We start from the raw sequence: 14,582 nt of genomic DNA, 5'->3' as shown, positions 1-14,582 counted from the left end.
TCTTCGCACGAGGTGGCCAAAGTACTGGAGTTTCAGCTTCAGCATCAGTCCTTCCAGTGAACACCCAGGACTGATCTCCTTTAGGATGGACTGGTTGGATCTCCTTGCAGTCCAAGGGACTCTCAAGAGTCTTCTCCAACACCACAGTTCAAAAGCATCAATTCTTCGGTGCTCAGCTTTCTTCACAGTCCAACTCACATCCAAACATGACCACTGGAAAAACCATAGCCTTGACTAGACAGACCTTTGTTGGCAAAGTAACATCTCTGCTTTTTAATATGCTATCTAGGTTGGTCCTAACTTTCCTTCCAAAGAGTAAGCGTCTTTTAATTTCGTGGCTGCAATCACCATCTGCAGTGATTTTGGAGCCCACAAAAAAAAAGTCTGACACCGTTTCCACTGTTTCCCCATCTATTTCCCACGAAATGATAGGACCAGATGCCATGATCTTAGTTTTCTGAATGTTGAGCTTTAAGCCAACTTTTTCACTCTCTTCTTTCACTTTCATCAAGAGGCTCTTTAGTTCCTCTTCACTTTCTGTCATCAGGGTGGTGTCATCTGCATATCTGAGGTTATTGATATTTCTCCCGGCAATCTTGATTCCAGCTTGTGCTTCTTCCAGCCCAGCATTTCTCATGATGTACTCTGCTAGAAGTTAAATAAGCAGGGTGACAATATACAGCCTTGACATACTCCTTTTCCTATTTGGAACCAGTCTGTTGTTCCATGTCCAGTTCTAACTGTTGCTTCCTGATCTGCATACAGGTTTCTCAACAGGCAGGTCAGGTGGTCTGGTACGCCCATCTCTTTCAGAATTTTCCACAATTTATTGTGATCCACACTGTCAAAGGCTTTGGCATAGTCAATAAAGCAGAAACAGATGTTTTTCTGGAACTCTCTTGCTTTTTCGATGACCCAGCGGATGTTGGCAATTTGATCTCTGGTTCCTTTACCTTTTCTAAAACCAGCTTGAACATCTGGAAGTTCACAGTTCACGTATTGCTGAAGCCTGGCTTGGAGAATTTTGAGCATTACTTTACTAGTGTGTGAGATGAGTGCAATTGTGCCGTAGTTTGAGCATTCTTTGGGATTGCCTTCCTTTGGGATTGGAATGAAAACTGACCTTTTCCAGTCCTGTGGCCACTGCTGAGTTTTCCAAATTTGCTGGCATATTGATGCAGCACTTTCACAGCATCATCTTTCAGGATTTGAAATAGCTCAACTGGAATTCCATCACCTCCACTAGCTTTGTTTGTAGTGATGTTTCCTAAGGCCCACTTGACTTCACATTCCAGGATGTCTGGCTCTAGGTGATTGATCACACCATCGTGATTATCTGGGTCATGAAGATCTTTTTGGTACAGTTCTTCTGTGTATTCTTGCCACCTCTTCTTAATATCTTCTGCTTCTGTTAGGTCCATACCATTTCTGTCCTTTATCAAACCCATCTTTGCATTAAATGTTCCCTTGGTATCTCTAATTTTCTTGAGATCTCTAGTCTTTCCCATTCTGTTGTTTTAATCTATTTTTTTGCATTGATCGCTGAGGCGGGCTTTCTTATCTCTCCTTGCTATTCTTTGGAACTCTGCATTCAAATGACAGAATGATCTCTGTTTGTTTCCAAGGCAAAACATTCAATATCACTGTAATCCAAGCCTATGCCCCAACCAGTAACGCTGAAGAAGCTGAAGTTGAATGGTTCCCTGAAGACCTACAGGACCTTTTAGAACTAACACCCAAAAAAGATGTCCTTTTCATTATAGGGGACTTGAATGCAAAAGTAGGAAGTCAAGAAACACCTGGAGTAACAGGCAAATTTGGCCTTGGAGTACAGAATGAAGCAGGGCAAAGGCTAATAGAGTTTTGCCAAGAGAATGCACTGGGCATAGCAAACACCCTCTTCCAAAACACAAGAGAAGACTCTACACATGGACATCACCAGATGGTCAACACCGAAATCAGACTGCAAATATATTCTTTGCAGTCAAAGATGGAGAAGCTCTATACAGTCAGCAAAATCAAGACTGGGAGCTGACTGTGACTCAGATCATGAACTCCTTATTGCCAAAGTCAGACTTAAATTGAAGAAAGTAGGGAAAACCACTAGACCATTCAGGTATGACCTAAATCAAATCCCTTATGACTATACAGTGGAAGTGAGAAATAGAGTTAAGGGACTAGATCTTATAGACAGAGTGCCTGATGAACTATGGATGGAGGTTCATGACATTGTACAGGAGACAGGGATCAAGACCATTCCCATGGAAGAGAAATGCAAAAGGGCAAAATGGTTGTCTGAGGAGGCCTTACAAATAGCTGTGAAAAGAAGAGAAGCAAAAAGCAAAGGAGAAAAGGAAAGATATTCCCATTTGAATGCAGAGTTCCAAAGAATATGAAGATTACACATTCCCATATCCAATTCCACTTTATTAAAAAAATTAAAACCAAAATATATAAAATTTAAACAACTATTTTGGCCATCAATCTAAAATAGTATGTATTGTTGACTTCCCCTTCAAAAACCAAAATCTGCCATGTCTCTCAACATAAGTATTCACTGCAATTAAGTTTTGTAGCCTGAAATAATTATTTTATTTTCAGATGTTTTTGAAATGTAAAAATGATTACTTTATAATATATGATGTATAACTCTTTTAAAGAGTTAAAAGAAAAATTAGAATTTAAGTATTAAAAAAGATAGTGTAAGTGTATTTCCAATAAAAATGCCGTCTATTTCACAACAAATTATTAAGTCTAATCTTCCTATTACACATAATCTAAACCACCCATTAATCAGTTTAATTACAGCAACGTCTGTTACTCTCATCTTAATCATTCTCTTTGCCTGTGTTATGTCACTGCTCCAAATTATTTGCAAAACTTTAAAATTATCTTCACCATTTCACTCAAACTCTCTTAAATTCCCTACTTCCTTTTTAGTTGTAGGATCCCCCACTCCACATTGTTCAAGAAGCAGGATTTACTAAGCTGGGACCAAGCAGTACAAAGGGTGATACAGTTGTTAATGAGGCCTCAGGAGGCTGCTTGAGTAACAATGAGTATTTCAATCCTGGGCTTTTGCATCAGTGTCTCCACACATGCAGGATGTTAAAATCTTACCAATCAGACTTTCCCTGTCCTGCCCAACTACCAGCAGGGTGTCTACCTGCAGGGTGTAAGTCAAGGACAACTAACAGCTTTAGTCAGAATGCTCCATGCCAATTATGGTAGAATAAGTAGGAAATGACCTCAAAGACTTCTAACAAATAATGATAATAAAAACCAGTGTTAACTGAGGATATTTTTACAGCTTTGTTAATTTGGCAAAAGAACTGACGTGGTTTTCTGGCTAACAGAAAGACAGATTTTCATAACAGCTTTGGAAGTTTCGACAGTCCATACTATGTGGATCAACAACTTTGCTAAGAACATGAGTGTGTGTAATCCAGGAGTGTAAAGAAGACCCAAAAAAGGTAAAATACTCTGTAACTTTCTCTTTGAGTAAGACTCAGTGTTAACACTTAATACAATTATCACTCATGATGGCAATACTAATTAGAGTAGGAACTGTTTACCAAGTGCTTTTAAGTCTACAAAATTATTTCACAAAGATTATCATATTCAGTCCTGGCAATATCTTTATATAAGAGATATTACTCTTATTTTACAGTGAAGAAATTGAGGTTCTGAGAGGTTAAGCAACTTGCTTCGGATAAATGTCATACATGTGGCTATCAAAATTCTACCTCACAATCCAGGTTGCACAGGTAGAAGAGAGATGCAAGAAATAATAAACTCTGGTTGAGAAGTGGAGGTCCTTACTATGGAAAGCAGCTGATCCATCCCATGTGAATCATAAGAAACCATTGCTCTCTGATAGTTTACAAAGAGGTCTTTCATTTGTGGTTGCCAAGGGGGAGGGAGGAGGGAGAGGGATAGACTAGGCATTTGGAATTAATAGATGCAAAATGGTATACACAGAATGGGTAAACAACAAGGTCCTACTGTATAGCACAGGGAACTATATTCAATATCTTCAGGTAAACCATAATGGAAAAGAATATAAAAAAGAACATATGTGTTTATTTACATACGTGTGTATGTGTGTAACTGAATCACTTTGCTGTAGAGCAGAAATTAACAAGATGCTGTAAATTAACTGTACTTCAATAAACAAACAAACAAACAGTGTTTCACACTGTTCTGACGTAAAACGGAACTTGAGTCCTTTGACAAACATCATCTCATTTGTCCCCCACAAAGTACCTATTAGATACAAGTGGCTGAAACCAGGTTAATCACTTTCTGAGAATACAAGTGTAGTGATGAAATAAACTGTCCACTTCCTTATAATGTCATATTTTTGGAGAACTATGGAAGCAGTGTTTAATCCTGGGACACAGTTTGCATATGGTCATGAAAGGCCCTGACAATCAGCATCTTTGACGCGTCCTTCATTCACCTGCGTACCTAGATCCAGGAATAAAAAAGACTAAATCCAAGCCCTACTCTCAAAGAGCTATCAGAGTTTAAGCTGATTTTTTTTGGACTCCTGTGACTGGGTCTCACTGCAGGGTACTCCCTGAACTTATGACAGCAATACTATCTGATGTCACTGCCTAAGAGTTAGACATCACGAAACGCAGACAATCCACACAACGGGGTGGCCCCAGTAGGTTTAATTCTGGAGTGACTTGTGAAAACAATTGTAAACATTCTGTGTGCTAAGTTGCTTCAGTTGTATCCGACTCTTAGTGACCCCATGGGCTGTAGCTTGCCAGCCTCCTCTGTCCATGGGATTCTCCAGGCAAGAATACTAGAGTGGGTTGCCATCCCGCCAGGGGGTCTTCCCAACCCAGGGACTGAACCCATGTTTCTTAAGTCTCCTGCATTGGCAAGTGGTTCTCTACCACTAGCACCACCTGGGAAGCCCCTATTCTATACCAAGAGTAGTTTTTTCCAGTGAGGAAAAACAATCTAGCATACTGCTGTTTTCTTTTGCTTGATTCTGTTTAATTATTTACCTGCCTAGTCACACATTTAAAATAAACTTAAATAGACTCTGCAAGAAAAGAAGGGCTATAAGTATTGGTTTATTTGGTACACATATTCAGCTAGGCACTCAAAAAAACTAAAACCGAGGGCAGACCAAGGTTGAATGCTTATGTGGAATATAAAAAATGTAAGACTATATGGCTGTCCTTAATCCATTTAGTATGCATTTATTGAGTACTTACTACATGTTGGACGTTTCGGTATGACCTAGGCATTCCTGTTCACATAGCAAATCAGTGAACATAGAAGCACCTTGGTTTCAGGAAGAAAGATGGACTACATATAGTATACATAAGTAAATGGATTATATATTTCATTAAAGAGTAGTTAAATGATACGGGAAGAAGAAAACAGGTAAGAAGGACAAGGTTGCAACTTTAAGAAGGGTGATGTTCTAGAAGTCAAGTGAGAAAAGTACATTTAGGAAAAGGAAATGAAGACCATGTCGATGTGCTGACAGGTCAAGGAACACACAGACTGAGTGCTTAGCAGTGCTCAGCAACATGAGGGTCATGGGTGAGACTGCAAAGAGCACTTGGAGGGCATGGGTGGCAGAGAAAGGGAAAGGACTGTAAGCTGCTAGTGCAGACAATGTTTTGAAGAACACTGCTCCAAAAGGTGATAATAGATGGTAGAAAGTGAGGGAAATAACAGCACATTTGTAAGCTGAGGTAAAAACTGACTATGGAAGAGAGGGGAACAATTGTCAGAGGGACACTCTTACATAGGGCTTCCCTGGTGGCTCAGATGGTAAAGAACCTGCCTGCAATGCAGGAGACCCGGGTTCAATCCCTGGGTCGGGAAGATCCTCTGGAGGCTACCCAGATCCTCTGGTGGGTACCCATGGCTGCCCACTCCAGTATTCTTGCCTAGAGAATTCCATGGACAGAGGAGCCTGGCGGGCTACAGTACATGGAATCCCAAAGACTTGGATACAACTGAGCGATTAACACACACACAAGAGAGGGGAACGACTGTCAGAGTGATATTCTTGAATAGGCAAGTGAGGATGACATCTGGGATATTGTGATTTATAATATGTATTTGGTCTTCATTCTCATTTCTGGCCCACAGCTCCTAAAATCCTAGGAATTTCTAGTGTTGAGGGTGATAAGGAATCTTTGAGAGTGATGAGATCTTCTATTATGATAATGAAGTGACTTTTGGACTCCACCCAAGGATGTGGGTTGGTTGCAGGGAGAACCAACTATGTGATTAGAGGGTTAAAACTTTCAGTCCTATTTCTGTCCCCACCTCAGGAGAGGAGAGAGGAACTGGAGATTGACTTCAAACACCAAGGATCAGCGATTTAAGCAGTCATGTCTATGTAATGAAACGTACATAAAAAACCAAAAGCGCGGGTCTGGGGGCCAGGTGGAGGAGCCAGGAGAGGCCATGGAGCTCTGTGCCCTTGCTTCGCACCTTGTCCTGTTCAGCTCTTCCATCTACCTATTCCTGAGTTATATTCATTTATTAAAAACCAATAAACTGGGGGTGTTGGGGACCCCTGATTTATAGCCAGTTGGTCAGAAGCATAGATAACAACTTAGACTTTCAATAGGCAACTGAAAGCACATGATGGAAGGCTGGGAGGGGGCCAGACTGAACCATCAACCTGTGGGATCTGACCCCTAATTTGGGTAAAAAGTATCTGAATTGAGTTGAATTCTTGGACATCATCCTACTGGTGTCTGAGGATTACCTGTTAGTCATAGGGCAAATCCACCCTCCTCATGTTGAAACTGAGTGCTCAGAACATCAAAAGAGTATTTTATACACAAAAGGGTCCAAAATTGGTCACCTTTTCAATATGAGCTTGGGAAGGAAGCCTGAGTAGAAGGAAACCTAGGTGCACAGGCTGAGAGGCAGGTAGATGTGGTGGTGAAATTTCTTGACATTGCTTCGATTTTCTGTTAACTAGGACTAAAGTCATCAGCAGACAGCCTGGGAAGGAGGTGTTATGGGTTGAAGATAGGAGAATACATGAAATACCTATCAAGGTATAGAGGACAGTGAATAGATGTTAAGTATTTTACAAGAGTCTAGCCTAATGAAAGTTCATGGTCATGAATGGCCAGAAAGTAAGATTAGTCAGCACGCTCGTGTTTCCTATAGCCACATTACTACATACAAAGAATAGCTAGGCTTGGAGTAGGTAGAGAAATGGATTTAGTCACGGTTGCATATGTCAAGCAAGTACAACCAAGAGAAAGGCAAGGGATTTTAGAGTATATGTAAGGGAGTATAAGAGACATGTGTCTAGGTAATATTGTTTTTTTTTTAAATTGTAATTGTGGAGCTTCATAAAGGAAGGGTTAATGGAATCATGAGGCTTTCCTGATGGCTCAGTGGTAAAGAATCTGCTTGCCAAGCAGGAGATGTGGGTTTGATCCCTGGGTGGGGAATATCCCCTGGAGAAGAAAATGGCAACCCACTCCAGTATTCTTGCCTGGGAAATCCCATGGACAGAGGAGCCTAGCAGGTTACAGTCCATGGGGTCGCAAAGAGTTGGACAAGACTTCGGAACTAAACACTTCCATTGAATCACATCATGAAGAACAGATAGATTTTAGATCTGAGCAAAAGGAAACAACACTTTAGGTGGAGAAAAGAGCCCTGACAAGGACTTGCATACTCAGAGAAAAGTCAGTCATTTGATAGCGGTGTGAAAGCAGTGGTAGGAGACTGTAAACAAAACTTTCACTATTGCATAAAGCAGGAGTCGGTAAACATTCTCCGTAAGGGGTCAGAGAGCAAACGTCATGCTTTGTAAATCTCGTAGTCTCTGTTTAAACTATCTAAGGCTGACATCATGTGAAAACAGCCATATACAACGCATGAGTGAATGGGTGTATCCAATGCAACTTACCAAAACAGACTGTGGATCTGACCCACAGGCCAGCCTCTGACACATGGATTTCATAATCGGTTCCAATTTCAGTAGAGTTGAGAAAGTGATATCTTTAACATCTTAAGTTGTCCTGTCATTAAGTGTACTGGCATTTTTTCAGTAACTTATTTCAAGCTGTTTTCAACTGACACCAATATTATGAAATTTTCAAATAAGAAACTTCTTAAAACACAAAATCTGTGTTTGGCATTAAGGCTAAAAAAATCCAATGTGAACTATGTTATCAAGAGTTACTACTGTGACTTTTAAAAATTACCTCCATTTAAAAACAAGATTTGGTGCACTGGGATGACCCTGAGGGGTGGGATGGGGAGGGAGGTGGGAGGGAGGGTCAGCATGGGGAATACATGTACACCCATCGCTGATTCATGTGAATATATGGCAAAAACCACCACAATATTATAAAGTAATTAGCCTCCATTTAAAATAAATAAATAAATAAAAATAAAAACAAGATTTGAAGTTGGCATTTAACTTTCATGACTCCACACAATGTTATTAAGGCAGATGAATCACAACAGTTTATCAAAACAACAAAAATAAACGATTAAGTAAGATTTTTTAGTATTTAAAAAATGCTACTTCATATAAGACCTATAAAAGAATATACATATATATTTTAAATAAAACAACATGAAGTTCTTGGACTACTTAAGACAAATTGCTTAACTATACTGAAATGCTTCCAAACAAATCACAGCCATTTAAAATAAATATCGCATTGCCACGGACAAAGGTAGTTATAAAGTTTGGACACCTTAGTTACCATGACAACTCAAAAGGCCTTAACTAGACAGATGGTATTACAGAAAATGAATATAGAAACACCTAAGGTAGTTTATCATCAAAGACAACAATGATGCATGTGTGAGTGTATGCATGTTAGTTGTTCAGTCGTGTCTGACTCTGCAACCCCATGGGCTGTAGCCCGCCGGGCACTGCCCATGGAAGTCTCCAGGCAAGAACACTGGAGTGGGTAGCCATTTCCTTCTCCAGACAATGAAGCATACATATATGTAGCTAAGGGGCATATACAAATGATGCTCCTACCACTCTTTGGTAATAGTTCTACATAGCAATATGTTCATGTGCGTTTTTTATCATTTGATGTAAGTGTTGTTGAAAAATGTTTTGGGTAAATGTTTTTGAGAAAGGCTAACTCTAGGGCAGGTATAAGTAGACAGCTTCTGCAGAGCAGCACAACTTTAATACTTAACCTACTGTCCAGAAATGGTCAATAAGATCTATTCCTCTAGCTTAGTTTCCAAAAGCACTTTGTTGCAAAAACTGGTGAAGATGAAATCATAGTACAGAAGGACATTAGTATTTGAGAAAGAGGATAAAGAACATTCTTCCTACCAGACCTCAGAAAATTTAAAATTCACTGAATGTCTGTGAAATAATAACATGAAAATACATTCTAGGAAAATTTAAAAAAAATTATCAAAGAAAAAGAAAAATATGGGATATAAGAAATTATGGAGCACAACACATATAATATTCACACTTGGGTATGACTAACAGTCACATTTTTTTTTAAGTTTTTTTTTTTTTTTATAAATCTCATTCATTCATTTAACTTTGCAAAAATGTGAGATTCTTGTGTTAGAAACCTTATTTATCTTGTTCATTACTGTACTCCAAAACAAAAAAGCATACCAGGTACATAATGAGCACATATTACATGTTTGTTGGATTTTATTTTTCACTTACTTACAATTACACTGCCCCCATAATACACACACACACACTCACACACACATGCACACACACGCACACACACTCTTACCTGCACTTGCCTCCCTGTCCAGCAGGTGTCCCAGTTGGCCACCCTAATACTATCCTAAGGAGAATCTAAATCTTCATCCACTAAGTTTTCTCTACATTTCACCTTTCTGATACTCTTATTTTGCCAGTATCCAATTCCAAACTACATAGAATTGTTGGAAAAAATGTTCCCTTATAATTTTTTGAGATGCAATCTTCAATGGGCGTTCTCTACATCTTGCTAATGATTTCAGGTTCTTTCTGACATTTCCCACTGTACTTTTAAAATCAATTTTATTGATGTAATTTCAAGGTGATAAAACACACCCATTTTAGGTATATGATATGCAGAGTTTTGACAACTGTATCAGTTCAGTTCAGTTCAGTTGCTCAGTCATGTCCAACTCTTTGTGACCCCATGAAACGCAGCATGCCAGGCCTCCCTGTCCATCACCGACTCCCGGAATTTACTCAAACTCATGCCCATAGAGTCGGTGATGCCATCCAGGATCTCATTCTCTGTTGCCCCCTTCTCCTCCTGCCCCCGATCCCTCCCAGCATCAGGGTCTTTTCCAATGAGTCAACTCTTCGCATGAGGTGGCCAAAGTATTGGAGTTTCAGCTTCAGCATCAGTCCTTCCAATGAACACCCAGGACTGATCTCCTTTAGGATGGACTGGTTGGATCTCCAGGTTGCAGTCCAAGGGACTCTCAAGAGTCTTCTCCAACACCACAGTTCAAAAGCATCAATTTTTCGGCGCTCAGCTTTCTTCACAGTCCAACTCTCACATCCATACATGACCACTGGAAAAACCATACCCTTGACCAGACGGACCTTTGTTGGCAAAGTAATGTCTCTGCTTTTTAATATGCTATCTAGGTTGAAAAACCTGTATGCAGGTCAGGAAGCAACAGATAGAACTGGACATGGAACAACAGACTGGTTCCAAATAGGAAATGGAGTACGTCAAGGCTGTATATTGTCACCCTGATTATTTAACATATATGCAGAGTACATCATGAGAAACTCTGGGCTGGAAGAAGCAAAAGCTAGAATCAAGATTGCCGGGAGAAATATCAATAACCTCAGATATGCAGATGACACCACCCTTATGGCAGAGAGTGAAGAGGAACCAAAAAGCCTCTTGATGAAAGTGAAAGAGGAGAGTGAAAAAGTTGGCTTAAAGCTTAACATTCAGAAAACTACGATCATGGCATCTGGTCCTGTCACTTCATGGGAAATAGACGGGGAGACGGTGGAAACAGTGTCAGACTTCATTTTTTTGGGCTCCAAAATCACTGTGGATGGTGACTGCAGCCATGAAATTAAAAGACGCTTACTCCTTGGAAGGAAAGTTATGACCAACCTAGATAGCATATTAAAAGGCAGAGACGTTACTTTGCCAACAAAGGTCCGTCTGGTCAAGGCTATGGTTTTTCCAGTGGTCATGTATGGATGTGAGAGTTGGACTGTGAAGAAAGCTGAGTGCCTAAGAATTGATGCTTTTGAGCTATGGTGTTGGAGAAGACTCTTGAGAGTCCCTTGGACTGCAAGGAGATCCAACCAGTCCATCCTAAAGGAGATCAGTCCTGGGTGTTCATTGGAAGGACTGATGCTGAAGCTGAAACTCCAGTACGTTGGCCACCTCATGCGAAGAGTTGACTCATTGGAAAAGACCCTGATGCTGGGAGGGATTGGGGGCAGGAGGAGAAGGGGACAACAGAGGATGAGATGGCTGGATGGCATCACCGACTCTATGGGCATGAGTTTGAGTAAACTCCGGGAGTTGGTGATGGACAGGGAGGCCTGGCGTGCTGCGATTCATGAGGTCGCAAAGAGATGGACATGGCTGAGCGACTGAACTGAACTGAATTGAGGTTGGTCCTAACTTTCCTTCCAAGGAATAAGCGTCTTTTAATTTCATGGCTGCAATCACCATCTGCAGTGATTTTGGAGCCCCCTAAAAATAAAGTCAGCCACTGTTTCCACTGTTTCCCCGTCTATTTCCACATGAAGTGATGGGACCAGATGCCATGATCTTAGTTTTCTCAATGTTGAGCTTTAAGCCAACTTTTTCACTCTCCTCCTTCACTTTCATCAAGAGGCTTTTTAGTTCCTCTTCACTTTCTGCCATAAGGGTGGTGTCCTCTGCATATCTAAGGTTATTGATATTTCTCCCAGCAATCTTGATTCCATGAAATTGCTCCAACAACAACAGAAAACATAGCTATAATCATCAAAATTTCTCCCATGCCCCTTTACAGTCATACCAGTCCCAACTTCAACACCAGGCAACTCCTGATCTAATATGTACTTTTCCAGATAGCAGCCTGGAAGAAAAATCACAGATAGATTCCATGTGGATATTATGAGAAAAGAAGAGGAAAATTCATGCTAAGATTATTGCTTTATTTGGTGAATAGGCATCACATTCATGATGATTAATTGCAGAAATCAAAAGTTCAATACAGAAAAAAGAATCCTGGATATATCATAGTTTTCAAGCTTAAAAATAAAATAAAGTAAAATGAGGTAAAGAAAACCTAAGCAAACTAACAGAAGGTTATGGTAAGCATAAAAGGAGAAAATTAAACAAAGAAATCACAATTAGAAGTTCACATATAAAAGGTAATGTAGCAGTAGTAAATCTAAATATACAAGTACATTCACCCATACCTGAAAAGGTGTGATTTAAAACTACATTTGATTACTAAAAGACACTTGGATTGGGTTTTAAAAATGAGAGGCAGAAAGATAACAGATAATGTTTTTTTAATACAGTATCTGTAAAAAATGTAACAAAAATGAAATGTTACAAAAAGCTTGAAAATAAAAGTACAAGGAAAGATATGCTAAGCAAATATGAGTATAGTAATAATAATACCATAAAATTAGAATTCAAGACAGAAATTCAATTAGAATTCTAAGCAATAGAAAGATAATGGATATGGATGAAAGTTACAATCTGTAAGAGGATATAATAACCATGAAGCTTTATGCTTCTAAGACTATAGTTTCAAATATATAACAATATAGCTTCAAATTATATAAAGGAAAATCTAATAGAAAAACAAGGAGTTATTTAAAAATCTTAAACTCTGCTCAGAAATATAAACATAAAAATGAGTAGGGCTGTGGTTTGGGTATGCAAGTTAGCTAATTCTCAAAACACCACCACCACCACCATCATCATCTTGTAGTATTTGCCAATTTCTGTTATGAAAGTACTTCACCATATTTCAAGTCATAGTGCTTTAATAACTGGTTCACAAAATTTCTGCATATTTAACCATTGGCTCTCACAAACCAATTAGAGCTGGCTCTAGCACACCACTGCCTGTGGTAAAGTTTAAAATACAATGAACAATGTTTTATGTAGTGTATATGTATATTAGATTAACTATAGATAGATGAAACATTCTACCTCATAGACATAGCACATAAAAAATAAACACATGGGACATCCCTAAGAGGCTGTTTATGACATATGCCTAAAGCATCAAAGTGCTAAACCTAATGTCTCAAAAAAAATTACACAAAAATCTGAAATCAGATTCTATATGCCTGCTATAATCACAAATCAATAATTCAATAATATTTGATGATTGAATTAAATAATATTGAATTAAAATAATATCAATATTGTTGAATTAAAAAGCAGTAAAAAATAGAAAATAAAAAAATTATACACTTGAAAATGTAAATTACCCTTTTAAATAGAGCTGGTATAAAAGAAAATCAATTTGAAAATTACATGTCATTAAAAAAACATTATGGCAAAAGCATAACATATAGAATTTTATAGACTCTCACAGAAAATAATTAGATTGAAATACTTTATTATTTATTAATCTCAAGAATCTATAAAATAATTTTAAGAGGAGAATTAAGTGTTACTAAAGATAAAAAGAGTAATAAAGTAGAAAAAGGTAATTAGTATAACTAAGAGATGTATCTTTGAAAAATAAATCTGATCAAAACTATAAAGCAAAATGTCAGATTATATATGTATGTATTAAAACACAAAAAGGCTATTAATAGTATAATTTTTGTAAATTATATGTTCCTGCAAATCTATTTGAACACTGACTTTCTAGAAAATTATCAAAATGGACTCATGAAAATAAGGAAAACCTAATTAAAGATTAGTCAAAATATATGTAATAAAAGGGGCTTCCTGGTGGCTCAGATGGTAAGGAATCTACCTGCAATGCAGGGGATCTGGGTTCAATCTCTAGCTTGGGAAGATCCCCTTGAGAAGCAAATGGCAACCCCAGCATTCTTGCCTGCAGAATCCAATTGACAGAGGAGCCTGGCAGGCTACAGTCAATGGGATTACAGAGCTGGACATTACTGAGCGACTAACACAGACATGTAATAAAAGACTCTGAATTCTTTATGAAGGTTTTTACCAAAAATTCAGGAAATTTACAAATCGTTATGGTAATTACAGTATTATGCTAATTTATGGGCACCAAAATCTAACATCAAAACTATGTAATGATAACCCAGAAAAGAAAACATATAGCAATCCCTTATAGGAATACAGACCCTAATTTCCAAAATATTAAATTTTAGTAAGTAGAGTGTTAACAGAATAAAATTAAATAGCTTTGTTCTTAAAAAGATGGTCAGCATCAGGAAGTTTACTTGTGTGCATACATGCATGCTAAGTTGCTTCAGTCATGTCTGACTTTTTGCAACCCTTTGGACTGTTGCCAGCCTGGCTCCTCTCTGTGGGATTCTCCAGGTAAGAATACTTGAATGGGTTGCCATGCCCTCCTCCAGTGTATCCTCCCGACCCAGGGATTGAACCTGTGTCTCTTATGTTTCCTGCATTGGCAGACGG

At 38.6% G+C, this 14,582-nt stretch overlaps 1 protein-coding gene across 5 annotated transcripts in view; it reads right to left on the bottom strand.

Moving 5' to 3' along the window:
- IL15 (interleukin 15) overlaps window positions 1–14,582 on the bottom strand; it is a 97,992-nt gene that overhangs the window by 17,517 nt on the left and 65,893 nt on the right. The window lies entirely within an intron of this gene.

Source organism: Dama dama, chromosome 5 (assembly GCF_033118175.1).
Source record: "Dama dama isolate Ldn47 chromosome 5, ASM3311817v1, whole genome shotgun sequence".
Classification (NCBI taxonomy): domain Eukaryota; kingdom Metazoa; phylum Chordata; class Mammalia; order Artiodactyla; family Cervidae; genus Dama; species Dama dama.
The sequence above is the reverse complement of the archived record's forward strand: the minus strand, read 5'-3'. Positions and strand labels throughout refer to the sequence as shown.